The following is an 18,197-nucleotide window of genomic DNA, read 5'->3' on the forward strand; positions in this document are numbered from 1 at the left end:
TCATAGTGCAGATCCATCATGAGACGCGACGAACAGACGCCGGTACAGAAAAAAAACCCTTTTAGCCACAATATTTACTATGAGTTTTAAGATGATTGTGATGGACTCATTACAAAATTCATTGTATATTATGTAATTGACGGTAGGGCTTTGTGCAAGTCTGTTTGCTTGTGGCCGTCTCAGTTTCCAAGGTTGGTGGGGCTTTGACTACATAAGGAATGGTTAAAAATTTCTGATGACACCACACTGCCCATAGAGAGTGAGGTGATCACTTACCATTCATCCTTGGAAGTTATCAGTCGTGTCGTTTCACAAACTCACTTGTTTATTACTATTCAAAACTATCCCCAGTTACATTTTTCAATTAAATATTATCTAAGAGACCTGGTTAAATCAATGATAAAACTAATTCTTCAAGTAGAATGTGATCATTCTGTCCCTTTAATTAATGAAGGTTAGGTAGGGACGGTGTTTCGAAAACAGTGACACATTTTGTTTTGTAGTTCTTATTTTTTACGCGTTTTGAACATTCAAAGAGTAAAACTTCGAATCGATACCTTAAAACATTTTATTTGTTAAAATTTGAAGAGACAATTTTCGCTTTGATCTCTCTTCTAATAGTCATATGGGCGAATGACAGTAACATATATTTTTATTAATCACGTTAAGGGTGTTGTTACTTTAAATATTAATTCTTGACGTAGTAACAAATTATAAAGGACTTTACACGCTACCTGGATTTGGTATTCACTTTTGATTTCATATTTGCTTTTGTTCCTTCACTATAACGTTCTGTTTGCGTTTTGTTTCATAACATGAGAAATCCTACTATAATTTCCGCATATAATACATATAGATTTTTGTACTATTTGTCTATGAAAAAAAAAATGACAACAATAGTGTTTCTCTATGACAATTTTAATCCTTCATATTTTATGTTATCCCTTCCATAATTGAATTAGTTGAAATAATCCACAAATGCAAACATCAATGTTGATCCTATCAAAGAATCGCGTGTAAAATTCTGAGTGTAATTACGAAACACGCTGTAAAATTTGTCCGGGGCTCGAACCACGTAACCTCGTGTTTCCGAGAAACTAGCTTATTAGCAAAAGAAACGTTTATAGGATCGTCGCATGCAACCAATTATTCTAGCTCCGCTTTGCAGACTATGCTGTTGGGCCAACATTTTCAACCAATACTATGAATCATTCAAACCAAAACGATTGTAATAAAAGTTCATCTCATAAAAAAAAACGTAATTTATTAAAAAAAATAGCCGTATTCTTAGTAAGAGGTGAAGCACAAAATTTCTAGTAACATTATTAAAGAATGAATTTTCCTTATAGCTTATGCTTCAAAGAAATTGTAAAGTTATGAATGTTATGAAAAAACCTACAGCTTAGAATTAACTAATAAACAAGTTCCAACATTGGACCCAATAAATTAACACAGCATAACGAGTCGATTTGTCAATTACTCGTCGCAATATCGCATCGGCCGGCCATCTTGCTCGCGTGTAAATGTCAACCGGCGCTCGACCAATTACAAGCCGGCGCGGGCGCAGTTGACGGCAACAACGCACCACTCGATACCATAAACCCTCTCGCCATTTATAGAAGGCGTAATCTTGGATCGCCAACCGTTCCAATTAATGCTAATCCCATATTGAAACAGCAACAGTATAAATCGTCGACGAAGATTCATAGCCTGTCGGTTAAGATATACCTTTCAAATCGTTCGAGAAAACGTACGTCTTGAATACTTGTAGTTTAAACGAACACTACTGAATTTTATGAAGTATAAGGATTTTTTAGAATCGTATCATAACTGTCTCTGTCAAACCAATCGTATTATCTTAACGAGAGAAAAGGACCACAATAATTTCCAGTTATATGACATTCCACGAAAATAATATAAACCTTAAAATCGCATCTGAGTGAAACATTTATGTTACAATGCAACGATCAATGTTTGTACCATTATATCTCGCTAAAGCAATAAATAAGCATTTAGGTCGTGATATTGTCTATTACGGAAAACTAAACATAATACTAGAGGAGGACGTTTGAGTGTTCGATAATTTAATGGCACAGCTTACCACCCGCGTTTTAATGTAACACCAGGCCCAAGGGCCTTAATAATTTCATTCTGGCGCGCCCATTGTGCTCTCACTACCGGAGGGACACTCACGATCGCGTGGACGTCATCGGTGCCTATCTCGTAATTCCTCCCCGGTATCCGATCTCATCCCATGTAGAGAAGGCCTAACTTAATATGTGCATCACGACATGAGCGTATATGGTCTGCGCACCCCGCCCCGTACCACCGGCCAATCCTATCGCGCATTTTAATGCCGGCGAGCATTGTATGTATATTGCGAAGATGCCACCGCGAATAAATTGAGTTTTCCTCGACGCATTGACGCTTCGAGACGCCTTCGACCAGAACCCGGTAATCCACCCGGAGCGGATTTAAAAGTGCTTATCCCGACTTTTTCGGAGGACCCCACTGAACCTACAAATCAATCGTCCACCCGCACTCCATAAATTAAGTGCGAAACAATGACCCTAAATTATTGGACCGTCTCCTTTATCGGTATTGTTCTTTTTTCCGGTCGACTCCTTACACAAATGAGACTGGGCGACTTATTAGGTTTCGGTATTTCGCCCGCGGCAGATCGACAGCGTCGATAGCGCGAGTGGGAATGCGTCGGCCCTGCGACGAGACGTCGTTAATTATTCCACTTCCTCGTGTGACGTGTCCTATAATGCGATATGTTACGATGCTCGAATTTTCTTTCGATTTCTTAGTCTCACGACGTGCCTCTGTAATTACTCGATATCTTGTATTTCATCAGAACTGACGACGCTTGCGATATTTTTCGCTATTCGTTTAAGGTTGCATTAACATAAAACAAGAAAGCATGCGCGGGCGCGTCCATATTTCTGCTACCGTCGTCGTGACGGCCGGCCGCGGTATTGTGCGCGCGATACAGATCTCCCGACGCATGCGCACGCCGCCACTGGATATTTAGAAGCTGTCTCTTAAATTCGCGTCCGAAGCGACTTAACGAGTCGCATTCTGCGTACGGCGACATGCGATCGGCTATTGTCCTTTTCCTTTATTTAGAACCTTTCCATAACTGGACACTCATTCTGTAGAGCACGATGAGGCGGCCCACGGTACGGCACCTGAGGCTCTTTCATCATAACATGACAAAGAGCAATCGCATCGAATTATGTACATGAAATGAGACAATTTAATGTGTTTTAGAATAATAACCCTTAACGTTAAAGAGGAAAACACCAAAGGCGAAATGCATGCAGGTTAGTGTCTAAATATATTTGTAATCCTTACCGCAAACGCTTTCTCTAATTTCCTCGGACGATAATACGGGGTGACCTTTCCACCGCCGAGTTGACACGTTCCATTACAGAAGGACGCTCTCATAAATACCTTATTGGTGGTGCGAGGTCCCCACCTTCCTCATTACGGCCGCTGGAGATCATTAGTCGGAGATAAAATGCGGTCGCGTCGCGCTCACCCGGAATCGGTGCATCCGTAACACCTCACCCCTACCTTTGAATCTCCTTTGCTTTTTACTTTTAACATTAATTACCTTTCTGAATCATGATTTGAATTATTAGTCGATACGGGATTATAAAAAACGGTTCAATATTTTTATTTTTTCTAGATTCGCAGAATCTAATTCGAAATTTGAAATTTAAAACGTATTAAGATGATGATCACTGAATGAGTTTTAATATGAATTTATCATCAATAGAATATCACACCTAAACCATTTGAGATGGAGAAACTTGCAAGCTATTGAATATGATAATATGAGCATTATCTATTCTAGAGCCAGGGTCTAATCTGGCGACGTATCACTTATAGGAGCTCGTGTAAGGCATGCAGCGTGTCTGTAGTCGAGTGCCCTCGAAAAGCAGTATGATAATGAAATTCGATCTGTACATTCCCAAGTTAAAGATGGCTCTTAATGCGCTCCTGAATAGTGTATTATAAAATAGTTGGTGTTGAGGTCGACGCGCGTTCACGGGAGAATTTGCGGACGACCATATCTATTAAGTTTTTTTTTTTTATCTTAATAATCGTTGCAATGAAATTGGAACGTAGTCCTAGTAAATATTTTATGGAAATATATACTATATCTACTAACTGTATATGTATTTATTTTAGTGTATATATTGGGGAATATCATTCAATGGGAGATGTTTTGAAAAAAAACTGTATCTCAAAATTATAAATTCAAAACCGTAGTTTGTATGTAGGTTCGCGATGGTTTTTGACAAACCACCGTAATGATAAAATAATATTTAAAAGTCTGCTATTCAAGCCAAGCATTTGCTAATGCTCATTTAAATTAATTTTTGAACGAAACAGTAAACTATGGTAAGTGACTATATTCATAAATAGTTACTTAACAAAAAAAATATTTTAAAAGTAGACAACTAAAAATTTATGTAACGTTATCAGAACACATTTTTTTTTTATTTACTACTACATTATTTTATATAATCAAATAATGAACGCTTACTATAATTTTACATTTCGTATAATTTATAAATGACAATGTTTTTTTCAATAAATTTTATTGAATGGGATGGTATTTACCCGTGTGTGACACCCTGAGATCGGACAGTGCAGTGTCGAGCCGGCGCACTCGCGTTATGGTAATGAGATCGAATCCGAAATTGGACGCAGTGTGACCGCCACTCGGATATACAGCGGCACTGCGATTTATTTAACCGCCGATACACTCGACTAAGGCTTAGGATCTTAAACATTGTTATTGCTTTAAATAATGCAGTAATTTTCAAATATATTTTTTTTTTTTTTATTAATCTTAATATCTAATATTTACGAACACGTGACGCAATTAAATGTTACTTGCTTAGATTGCGGTAGTTGAAATTGAATTTATCAACGTTTCCTTGGATTGGTTGATAATGATTACCATTTACAATCATAAAGCTTATCTCACTTACAACTACGACAAAAATCAAACCGCCAGCTTAAGTAAGATTTATCATAAACACACAACAAGAGATTTAGTTATTTAACACACTGAAAATTTGCTCAGTCGACGTCTAAGACAAAGAAAATCCTTATCTTAAATGCAATGTAAATATGAGCTGTTATCTATTCGTTTCTAAGTCACGCCTCAGCAACTAAAAACGTATCTATTGTTTGCAGTCGCGTTTATACATGCGTTTATACGTACCGATGATCGCCGTTTAAACATTATTTCGTTATGTTTTGTTCTTTTATTGTTGTGAATAATATTCTTGCATTTTATCTTTTAAACTATAATCAACCATTATTTAAATATGAGAATCAAAATGAAAAATATAGTCGTGATAAGAATTAATTGAAGTGTGATCCTATTTCAGAATTGATTAGTAATACGATAGCGCAGGAAACGGTTGATCTTGACGGTGACAAACGTACGACGGTGGTCGAACCATTTTAATTCTGTTTACATTCTATGAATAACACGACCCTTCGTATTCAACCAATCCTATTATCTGTCTGTAGTTTCGGTTGTATCATCTGCTTATGTATTGTTATTAATTATTATTACCAAAAATATTAACATAATTTGTTACCGAAATATAATTGTTAATGAAACATATTTGTTTATGTAATACCCACACACTGGATAGGCACTTTGACCCACTTTTAATATAAAACCATATTTCACAATTGTTAGTCAACGATCAATCTTTCGTCGGAAAGCACTCAACCTCGCCCCGATCTTTGAATTTACCTATTATTGTTGTTTACTCGAATCATAGCCACTGTTAACCTATATCCATTATCGCCCGCGCAACACGCGATCGCATGGATGTGAATGTATTAACGAAATTTCGTAACTGCAGATATGACAGCCGATGTTATCTTTGACTAATTACATTTCGAATGTTATACCTGTAATACTTCATAAGGAAAAGTATTCTATTTATAAAAACGTAAATTATGACAAAGATCAGAAAGTAAAACAATCTAACATAAACGAGAAATTAAATTCGAGATCGTTTATCTGGTACACTACCCGGATTAAGGACCCTTCAAATAAATTCAATGCAAAAACGCCAAACTTGTCCCATAAATCTCTGAACGGTGGGACTAAAGAATAAATATCTCAACTCGAGTTACAGCCTTCGGATTCCAACCGCAGAAAATATCGCACCCGAATTCCCCTACTCGATGACAGGGGCCAAAGGGAAAAAAGCGTGAAAGTCGAATTCCCTGACTCCGCCCACGTGCGAGCGACAGGTGAATGCGCGGGCGCAGGACGATTTGCTGCTCTGTTTTCGCAACGTGGAATACATTCAGCGATATATTGATTATACAATGCGGTTGACGTTATCTCGGGCGAGTTTTTTCCTTTTGTACTAGTTGTGTAGTCTGTTTCCATGCTATGTTACTTATTCCAGTTTATTTTTATTATTCAATAAACAAGTCCAGTCAACTCCTTCGTGGTAATAGTTTTATGTAATTAAACCATAGTTTCTTAATCGACTGTAAACATTTTTAAATTAATAGAAAATATTCTAGCATGAAATAATTTAGATCCGAGCGCCATTATGAATGGGGATTATCGCCTCTCGCTCAGAACTTTGTGATGTCGGAAAAACAAAAGTTGATAGGCGATGCATCACAATGCATATGCATGAAAACGTATAGCCAGAGAAAGACATACAACAATGAACAATGGGAGCATAAATCAGTATAATTAGTTTTGCCTGAACGGAGCGAAATCATTGGTCAAAACGCAACAAAGTCTCCGCCCTCTGCAGTGAGGATGGCGTTAGAGCAGGTACTTGGCAACTTGGATTGGATCAAATGTAACGTCAGCAATGAGAGTGTCACCAACGGATTGTAATAAATAATGATTAAATCATTAATCTTTTGATATATTTTTTTATCCGTACTAAAAATATAAAGTACTATCGGATCATGTGACGCGTAATTAATATACCAATCAATCAATACTAATTGTAATCGTTACGAAAATAGAAATGAACGGTGTATATTTAATAAAAATTTGCTGAAAATAGATCGCTTTATACACATAATTTCCAATTAGTATAATCATTGATTGAGTCGATCAGGAAAAAGTAACGTCAGATATAATGGTATGTTTATGCTGTCGTTACGTGGCTGGTCTAGGCCGAGCGTCGCGTGAATAGCACATAGCTCACTGCACCTCTTTACAACTGTACGTCACACGTTTTGCATTACTTACTGGATCTCAACATATAAAGTGTATATGAAATGCGCCGGCGAGTCCCTGTCACGGCATCGCTATGTTCGCGCAATTTAACAGATAAACCCGATAACAATTGTTTTTAGAGTAAGTTTTTCTTTTAAAAATTCAATAAGTATTTTTATTTAATGAGCGAATTTATTGTATTTATGTTAATTGCTTTGGTTCCGCTTAACAGGATGATTTTATTATAAAAATAAAATGAATAATTAGCCTTACATGTGTATAAATGATTAAGTCTAATTAAAAAGAAAAGGCTATATTTTTTATTCTTTATTTAATTTTTCATTTATGTATTAATAATATAAATATATAATCTAATTTATCGCTACATAAAATGTGAAAATAATGTACATAATAAAGTTAAGAAAAGCTTTGTAAGGTTCTTTAGACGCAACAAAATTATTTTTATCTACAGAACCCATATATTTTTTAAGCTTGAATAGTTTTACAAATGTTAATTATACGAATAAATAACACAAAACGATTTTCGTATCAAAGTTTGACATACATTTTCAACATATTTGTCATATTAAATGTAATTAATATTTAAAACATACACATCTAACGGTTCTCCATAGCTTGATTTGATAACATATAGATGTATGTCATAAATTGATGCTCACACGTATAGAAAATGATTTAAGATTTTTGATATGAATTATGCCCACTGATTAGCTAGTACCTATATACGTTTTATATAATAATACGATTTTTTTTAATAAGCCATCGCTGTGCAAGCTCCTCTCCTGATAGGGATCACTATCCATGTTTTCGACAGTGACGAGATGATTCTATACTCAAATTAAGTACATCAAAACAATACTTGAACCTATTACAACCATTACTATATTATATTACAATATATTACGATACAGTTACAATCAACGTGTATCTACTGAGCGATCTTTACTGAAATAAAAAATATTCGTCGTTTAGGATACATCAAAATGAATCAACAGTCAATTGTGCATTTTGCGTAACAATAAACTGTGATTATGTAGATAAAAGTTTCCTTAATATAGAAATGTAATTTTAATGGATCGAAATATATAATATATTCTGTATTCGAGTGGCCCTTAGAGACACTTTTTAGCGATGAAAATTAAACGTGAACGCTATTAATTTGAAACCAACCGGCAATAAGTGTATCCGTTTATTAATTTGAGTAAAACAAGAAATATTTTATTTCTAGAAATATTTTAACTAGAATAGGATTAGATGTATATTTCAATTTTTGTATATGTGTGTGTAACACTTTTTAGTAGAGCTTTATGCAAACACATCCGGATAGGATTACCCACTCATCAGATATTCTACCGCCAAACGAAGGAATGTTTCATATTTCTTAGGCTGCCAATGACTTGAGCGGTGGTGAACACTGATCCATTTGTCCGTCCGCCTACCTGCGTTATATAAGAAAGCATATGAATATTAAGTAAAATTTCATACAGATGCAAATTAAATTCATGATCAAGTTTTATTTTTTTAAATTAATATTTTCGAAAAACCATTTCGTACCTTATTGCATTTCAACTGAAATAGTTGGCAACTTGTGTCCGATGTTCAAAAAGTTATCAACACATATTTTGTATGGATTATTGTTTAATTTATTACAGTAACTTCTTTTGAACACATTGTGTCAGAAAATGATTGTTTCAATGATCCCTTTGTAAAAAAATAGATTTCGGTTTTAATTAATACACGTATATATCAATCGCAGAAGTAATTAATGACTTTATAAATATAGAATGTCGATGATCTTATCATAATTATATGATAAGACAAAAATACAACACATTCCAATGTATGTATATATATATTGTTCCAAATAGATTCAAGAAAGAAAAATAGGAATAATAGAGGGTTTAGGCGAGGCCATCCAATTCCACCTCAGCATTAGTACAAATGGAGTCGAGAGTCGCTCCTAATGAAAATGATGTCCAGATGTCTCTGAGTCGACGCGAACGGATGGCGACTGACGGCGCGAGTTACCGGATTTCTCCAGACTAATCCCGGTCGATGTGACCCCTGATGTATTTGTTTAAAAACCATGATCATGTTTAGCGTTTTGTTATTTCTCCTCCAAAAAAATGTTATCTCTATTTATTAAGTTATTGGTTTTTCAGAGCATGTATTTTTTAGTTTTAAAACAAAAAAAAATATATGTCGATATAATTTTTTATACCAAATTTATTAGTTTCTAGTATTTGTCAGGATCAGCGTTTCGTTCATTCGAATTAAGGATTGTTTTGGGATGTTGAAGTTTTGATTTTTAACTGACTTCGTTTCTCACTCGTGAAATTTTAACCGGCTTACGGTGATATGCGTGTCCTACTAATTTTTAATTACATATTATAGTCAATTACGTATATCACTCAGTAATATTTCATGATAATTGTTGACGTTGAGGTTCTCGTTTCACTGTACATAATACATTTAAATTTAATATATTATATATTCAGAATATCACAATTGATTAGCAGTATTTGAACAAAGAATAATCACAAATGATAGATTTGTATTAGAAAAACTAATGACGTCATCAGTTCTTTATATATTGTGTCAATTTTTGTTACATATAGATATAACTTTGTACAGCCGACCCAGAATGTTGTGGCGTAGTTAATAAAGTGGATTTGTCCTATTTTTTTTTGTGGGCTTAGTGCAAACCCGTCTAGTGAATACATTCATCATTTATTTTACCGCCAAACGCTTTGAAGGGTGAGTAAGCCAGTAAGGTTACACTCAACAGAGACATATCACTATTCGCTCTACGTTTAGATCTTTTAAATTACTCAACGCATTTTAATGCGGTTTTCATTAACAAACATAGTGAAAAATCTACTTTTAATGTTTGTAATTCGATGTAAAAGTTGTTTATAGACCCTTATTGCATCTGTGTGATGCTTCGACGGTTACCTAGTAGTAGTAACCCGTTATATAAGCTCATATCAAAACTAATTAAAGCAAGCAACAGATAATAGTCATAAAAAAAATATTGTTTTGCATCAGCGTCACCCATCAATCAAGCATCCTGATTGATGTGACGACACACGCTTCACAAAGGTATTAATTTAACTTCGATGCTGACGTTGATTGATATTATCGATATTAATGTGATATACTCGAATAATTACCCTGCGGCCTCGATTATCGATTATTCGTATCGTGTATAACCAACAGGGATACGTATCGGTCCCGATCGGTGCAAGTGCACTCATACCCATCGACTATTTTGTTTATCAAACGAATTAAACTATTGGTTTAGCTAACCGCTTATAAAGGTCCCGAGCTCCTGTATTCTGTCCCAGATTTTCAACAAAAAAGTTCACAATGGCAATTCGGTGCTAGTAAGGTCGCAGTGTTTCTGAGTGACTTTTGTTAGCTCAATCGTTCAGGACATTTGTTTGCGCCACTATTTTTTTTTTTATTTTTTTGTTAAGTATGTACATAAGAAAAAAAAATCAAAATTACGTGTATGTAGACGTTATTGCATTTTAAACGTGAATAGTTCAAAAATTCAAACTAATTCAAAAACGTGTTTGATTGTATTTGTTTTTATGGACGAGTTTAATATAACAACACTTTGGGTGTTTGTTACAATAGCAAAGTCAAAGTCAAAAATCTTTAGTCAATATAGAAGTGTTTACACTTGCTTATTGATAGTCAAAAATCTATGACCAGTTCGGAATTTAACACCTCGGACCTGAGAAGAACCGGCGAAAGAAACTCAGCGGGATATTTTTTTTTTTTCATTTTTGCATGTACAATAATAATTATATTTTAGTTATTTGAAACAGCCTGGAGGCTTCCGAGATCCGGGATCGATTCCGAGATTACCCCTACAAATAAAGAAATAATATTTACCTCTGTATTTTCGCGTAAATCGGAGAAGTGACAACAAACTAAACTGAACTTATCTAAAAAAAAAATTATATGATTTGATTGATTTATAATGCTTTACTGACAAATCCTTATTTATTAGCAGCTTGGTTCAAAATTGATCATTTTTAATATATGTTAATATTGGAAAAAATAACATATTATAATATTTATTTTTATTTATTGTTAAAAAAATATCATCTAAATATACAGTCATCCGAAAAGTTTATTTCAAAGTGTCTCTAATTCGTATCTCACGAGGGTCTGAGCTGACAGCTACAAATTGATACTTGTTGCGCCTTCCGTACCCGCGCCGAGTCATTCGCTGTTAGATGGTAGCGTTTGTAAACGTTTTGTTTGAGTAAATTTCAGTTCGCGAAATCTTTACAATTTGTCAATTCGTTGAAACGACACGTTTAGAAAAAAAAAACCAGGATTTTTTATTATAAATTTATGTCAAATATCAAAAAAGCAAAATATTATTCGATTTTTTGATAAAAAATGAATCGTAATAGAAGAAACTATGTTTGTTTTACTCTATGCGTTTTTTGTCATATACGATTACAGCCTTGTATTTTGTATTAAGCCTTATTAAATACTAATACGCTAAAAATATTATCGGATTATTATTGTAGAACAATTTTCAAGAAGTCCTGTCTACATCCTTCTTGAAAACAATTCGTTTTTGCTAAAACACGCGAGTTTGATAAAGATACGAGAACGTGTATATAGTTCAAATTATGTAATCTTCTTGGTGGCAGGGCTTTGTGCAAGCCCGTCTGGGTAGGTACGCACTCATCAGATATTCTATCGCCAAACAACAGTACTCAGTAATGTTGTGTTTGAAAGGTGAGTGAGCCAGTGCAACTATAGACACAAGGGACATAACACCTTAGTTCCCAAGGTGGGTGGCGCATTGGCGATGTAAGGAATTGTTACTATTACTTACAGCGCCATTGTCTATGGGCGGTGGTGACCACTTACCATCTGGTTGCCCATATGATCGTCCGCCAAACTATGCCATAAAAATAATAAAAAACTAGTTGTCGTACTCGGCTTGTCGCATTTTAGGGATTGATCGTCAGCAGTTAAGCATAAAAAGTACTTATGGACTTCCTTGGAGTTCAAGTTTGCTTCGTACCAAAATTAATCAAATTCATTTCGGCAACAGACAGACAGAGTTAATTTTGCATGTATAATATTATTATAGATTAAATATAAAAAAAATAGTTATTATATTTAACACCTATAAACTAATCTTGTTATATCAACTAAAATCAAGTAAATTCATCCAAATCCTAAATGATTCGATATGAAGCTATCATTCCGCGATGATCACATGACTTTGAACCGAGGTCCCATTAATATTAAACCATATGAATCTAACATTTGAACATTAAACCGACTACAGTACAGTATCTAGATTTACTGACACGTAACTAAATCAATCCTAGTGAATACGATTCAACTTGTTGCGTCACGTCACGGGCGTCTGTCTGTGTCACTCGTCCCACAAACATCTACAGCATCAATTATCTCTCATTTATTGTGATGTTTACAATAGTATTGACATAATTTCTCCCCCTTCGAAATTAAACTTTATTATACGTTTAATGTTAATAACTTTTAGTAGAATCTTGTTCATTGGAATTGTTTCCAATATTGGTGAAACGATCCGGTGTTTCCCTTCACATTCAAAAATCCACTTGAATAAACTATATTTGATCGCGAGATAATTAATGCTAGACATAAATTAATGACGAGAAAATTCAATCCGGTTTTGAACCGGCACTCTTCGCTCGAGATTCACAAATTCGTGCGGCCGGTTCTTGTCATTATCTTTTTAATGTTAACCAAAATGATAACATTTAGGGTTCTGTAATTAGTACTTAACAAAGACATATGAAGAGGTTGATTACTTACAAAACTGATACGTTACAGTATCACCTGAACGGAATACTCCAATATATTGACATAGGTAATGGAATAATGATAAGGAATTTAAAATCTATATATGTCGTGTTATATACATTTAAGAATCAATTTTTGTTTGTAACTTGTTGTCAACCGCAGTTTCGCTCGTGTTTTAGGGGTTGGTTACTTCATACCAAATTAAATCTCGTTCTGTGGTTTGGCGCCAGTGAAAGACAGACAGACAGAGTTACTTTTGCATTACTAAATATTTATAGTCTAGATAATAATATGACTTTTGAATGACTAATGACATTAATACCATAATAAACTTTATAGATTTAGGATGCATCCTAAGAGAGTCTGGCGTGTGCTGTGAACTCGATGTAAATCGTGACGCCAGCTTATTAACACAAAATAATCATTACATACATAAAATATTTTTGACAATGATTATTGTAAATAAAAAAACGAAAGATGTCGTCGGATATTCGGGTGGTACGAAGTTGCTTGCGGTGTAAATTATGTATTTAATAATAGACACAACAAAATAAATTAACCACGTTTTAAAAATAATTTAAATTTAAAAATAAGTTTGAATCATTTCATGTAAAACTAAAAGAGAGAGAAGGGAAGGTATCCTGGAGCCCTCTCCAAGATAACATTCCCTTACGTGACGATGTTTGCCAGTTCACTCTACTGTAAACCGCGTAAGAGAACTCGTTGCAAAAAGCGAGTACACACACGCAAAGACACGTACATACAGATACATTTTAATGTGTAATATATATTGACAAATAAGCCTAGGGATACATAATCAGGGATACATAATAAGGGATACATAAACGGATCGCGTGATCGTTAGAATTGTTGACAAAAAATATATTTATTTTATACCTATTATATCCAGCGGTTATCAACGTGATATCAAAATAATCATTAATTTAATTAATAATTTTCGACTAATTAATATTGTATATGACTGATTATAAGTATGTTGTTACACGTCACTACATACATGTTACTTATCACGAATTCATGACATGACATATTTTTTGAGTATTTATCGAATATACGTTAACATTGACAAATTAAATTATTTGCGCGGTGGTATTTTTTGATCACGATACAGTTAACTGCTAAGTATAAGGGAGATTGTAACTAACGTTCAAACAGATTAAAAATAAAAAAAAAACATAATCTATGTACAGTAGGCTTTTACGTTAAGATAACTAAAGCCTTCTTACTCACGTCTATAACTCCAACCTGACCTATCTTGGCTTCCACTGTTTATTGCTTATCTGCGCAGGCGCCGCGGACAACGCATCAGACATTTTACGATCCCTTACCCCGGTCAATTACCGTGATAGCCAATGCGATAACGATTATAAAGCTAGACTTAGCGAGCAATATGTAGCATTCTAGCGAGCTTGTGTATTCTAAGAAATAAAACTTTAAAAGATTCATCCAAACACACATATACAAAATACCAGTTCTATGTGTGCGAGTGAAATGTTTTTTGGAAGGGTTATTTATAAATACAAATCACGCACACATAAATGTTATGGACTTTTTTATTTAGTCGCTTATAAATACTAGATATTGAAAATGGTTTACACTAGGTATAATCTTTGTACACAAGGTCTTTCGGAACAGGCGGCGGCATTATATATTTGATTATATTACGATAATAAATATAAAAAAAATATATATTTATGCTTATTCATTTGATGGATGTATTGGAAACTTATCTTATTTAATTGTTAATTCGATAATAAATTAGAGTTATACGCGATGTAATTCAGCGATGTCACAGTGACGTTTTTATCATTTTAATCTGCTATTAATTTAATAATATACAGTCATTTTAATACCAAAACTGTTTCTATTCGAATCAATCTTTTATATGTCATGAAATTAAATAGATAGATAACACACTAATTATATAAATATACAGATACAATTCATGGCACCGAGTTAACTAATATTGTGTTAGTTTACTTAAATGTGTGGTTATGTAGACCGACTTTAAGCGCAGGTTCGATCCTGACCCCTTGGGCTAATGTCGTCTTTAATCCTAGCACAAGCTTTAGACTGAATTGGGGGATATAGGAATATTAGTAGTTCCTTAAAATAGGGTATTGCTATAATTAAAAAAAAAACTATATAATTTAATGAATTTTAATTTTAATAATCCTTATACGTTATAAAATCGATAATTTTAAGTGCTGTAGGCAATTGCGTTCATACAGACCAACGAAGGTTCTTTGTACTACCAGACGTTCAAGTCTAGGAAATTACGTGTCAATTGTGATTGAGACTTGGATTCTGGAATTGATTAACGGGAAATATTATAAATAAATTTATATAACAATGACTTGCAACACACGTCACGTGGTTGACTCGAACGTTGGATTTGAGTATTCTTATTATCATGAAAACGTTAGAATAAGATTAAAAGTATTTAATATGATTATTTAATATTATTATGATAGGTAGTCAAATGACAGTCTGCCAAATGGACCACTTGATGGTAAGTTGTTACCACTGCCATTGACATAGGGACTGAAAGAAATATTAACTATCTCTGACATCGATAATGCGTTAACTTTTGGAACTAAGATGTTATGTCCCTTGCTGTGATTCAATGGTTTAATATTGATACTTTGTATCGATGGATTGCGGTGTAGAGTCAGTGAGCCAGTGGAGAGGCACAATGCACGTAACATATTTTATAAACGACTGCTTTTATTTACAACTCTAGGACTTATATGTGTTGATAAAGTTCCTATTACACAGTTTTTTTTAAATATTTACACGAACAAACGATATAAAAAATTTCGATATTACCTGTTCGGAAAATATTATACATATTTTGAAACTATAGAGCTACAAATATGTTAATATAATAATAATTACTTAATATACATTTATATGCATAACCAAAGAAAGATAATTAATACGAAAAATGTCCTGTAATTTATTTTAAAATCGGTTATTGACCATTATTTTTGGTATTTTTCCATCTTATCTCTTCAAAATGGAGATATACTTAAAAATAACATAAAAATAATGAATGTCCGGTAAAAATAATGAACAAATGCTTCTCTTAAGGAAAAAGATCATAGAATTTAATCGAACTATACCCGATTGCTGATAGGTTTGTTGTCTTAGAACTTTTCCAGGGTAGATTTTCACAAGATCGTTCGAGCCTCTGACAAGATTTTCTATGATTATGCAAATTTTCGATTCTTGGCCGTCACCTAAATAAGTGGACAGGTGGAGCAAAATGTGCTTCGTTATAATATTATATACGTTCATTAATTCATTTGAAGTTCAATGTAAATAACCTGGTTACTGTTGCAAAACCGACACGCGTTATCGAGTCAGATACGTTTCAGGATTAGCTACCATCTGCCAATGATTGATCATTAGATAAACACGATACTAACTGCGTTTGAGCGATTATAAAAATAGCTGATAACTTAGAATACGATCAACGTTCAACTTAAAAAAATCATATTCCAGTAATAATCTTCGAATATCAATAAATAGTAAGAAATAAAAACATCATGATAAGGTTCACACTTGAGTGAAAGGTACCGTTTTATCGATAGACCTATTTACGTTACTACGATACAATCGAAATTTATAAGTTTTATTGCGACCCAGTGCGTTTCGATAACTATGTCATCCGTATCGCTAATCGTTAATTTATAATCGACGATCGAATATTATATCGATTTCACGATGAATTCTGGTGAAATTAATCTATTGTTTCCATAAAATCGTCTACTCACCGTTCTTTGAACGCTCTCCTATTGTGATGACTATTTCCAAATTGGGCGCAGACATTCATCTGATTAAGTACATCAGCATTACACGCGCCACTTTGGCCGATGGCTCGAAGCGATTTCGCTGGAGTCGGACAGATGACTGCTGCACACCGGCGCTGGCTTAGTGCAGGTAATAATTCAAAAGCGTCACGATAACGCCATGCGTCATTTAAATTTGACTTTCGAAAGCGGTCAGCGCCAGACATCAGCAACGGATGCGCTTGCTTCCTTTGATCGGAATCGAACGGATTCAGTCGTTTGTGGTAGTGCAGAACGCCCGGGGCGTTTCATTCGGTGCATCTTTGCTGTCCGTAACGGATTGACACGGTGCGTTTTAATCAATTAACGTGCAGAAACGCGGTTCACGATCCATTGGGCAGTGAAATAAGCGGAGCCAACGGGCCACCGTGGCGCTGCGTTTTCGAACGCTCTCCGGTTTCAAAACGATGTTTTTTCGGCCGTTTTTGGATGATAACTTCATAATCGGAGCGAAAGTCGGTCTTGATTCTTTTGTTTTGGTTTTACAGCTCGCGAATTTTGGTCGGGCCGACGCTTCACTTTGGGGATTAGAAATTTGATATGAGATTGAAGGCTTCTCAATAGGTGTTTTAAAAAAAATTAAGCATCGAATCAACTTTATCGTGACTTATCGAAATATTCTCGTATTACAATGGGGCAAATTCAAATAAAGTATTGTTTGCGAAATTGATTGCTATAACCTTATTACGATTTGAATGACATCGAACGGATTTTGTATTTTTTAATTGCTGTCTATTTATGATAAGTGCTGGTGTGGAAACATGGTCGTTATCGATTTATCGAAATTATGTCAGCTGATAACGAACTTTGAATAATTGATCCGCCGGGTCGATGACTAACACAACAATCAATCATTAATCACATGTTGTTTGCGCAATGCCTTCACGATAGCCCCGTTTTAATGTATTTTTCCTATTTTTATCATAGTAACATCGTAATGACACTTTATTATATCTCTTAAGTGTTTTTCCATTACAATAAATATTGCGTGTGTGACGACGCTGGAGGAAGATTATTTTCAAGACTTCATATTTTTCGGTTTCAACAACATTGCCTAAGTTAAGAAAGACAGCGTTAAAACTGCGATATTTGGAATAAAGATGCAAGTCTGTTATCGAAGTTAATTTTAGTAGTCATAATAGATTTAGTCTAATGTCGAATATCGTCATATGAATAGCCATAATTGTGGTACTAATTTATTTTAAGTTGTGTAAGGAATGGTTAATATG

The 18,197-nt window shown here is 34.3% G+C and overlaps 1 protein-coding gene across 1 annotated transcript in view; it reads left to right on the forward strand.

Annotated features, from left to right (window-relative positions):
- LOC113396275 (protein tiptop-like) overlaps window positions 1-18,197 on the forward strand; it is a 254,112-nt gene that overhangs the window by 226,754 nt on the left and 9,161 nt on the right. The gene's annotated exons all lie outside the window — the stretch shown is intronic.

The sequence above is a fragment of the Vanessa tameamea genome, chromosome 8 (genome assembly GCF_037043105.1).
Source record: "Vanessa tameamea isolate UH-Manoa-2023 chromosome 8, ilVanTame1 primary haplotype, whole genome shotgun sequence".
Classification (NCBI taxonomy): Eukaryota; Metazoa; Arthropoda; class Insecta; order Lepidoptera; family Nymphalidae; genus Vanessa; species Vanessa tameamea.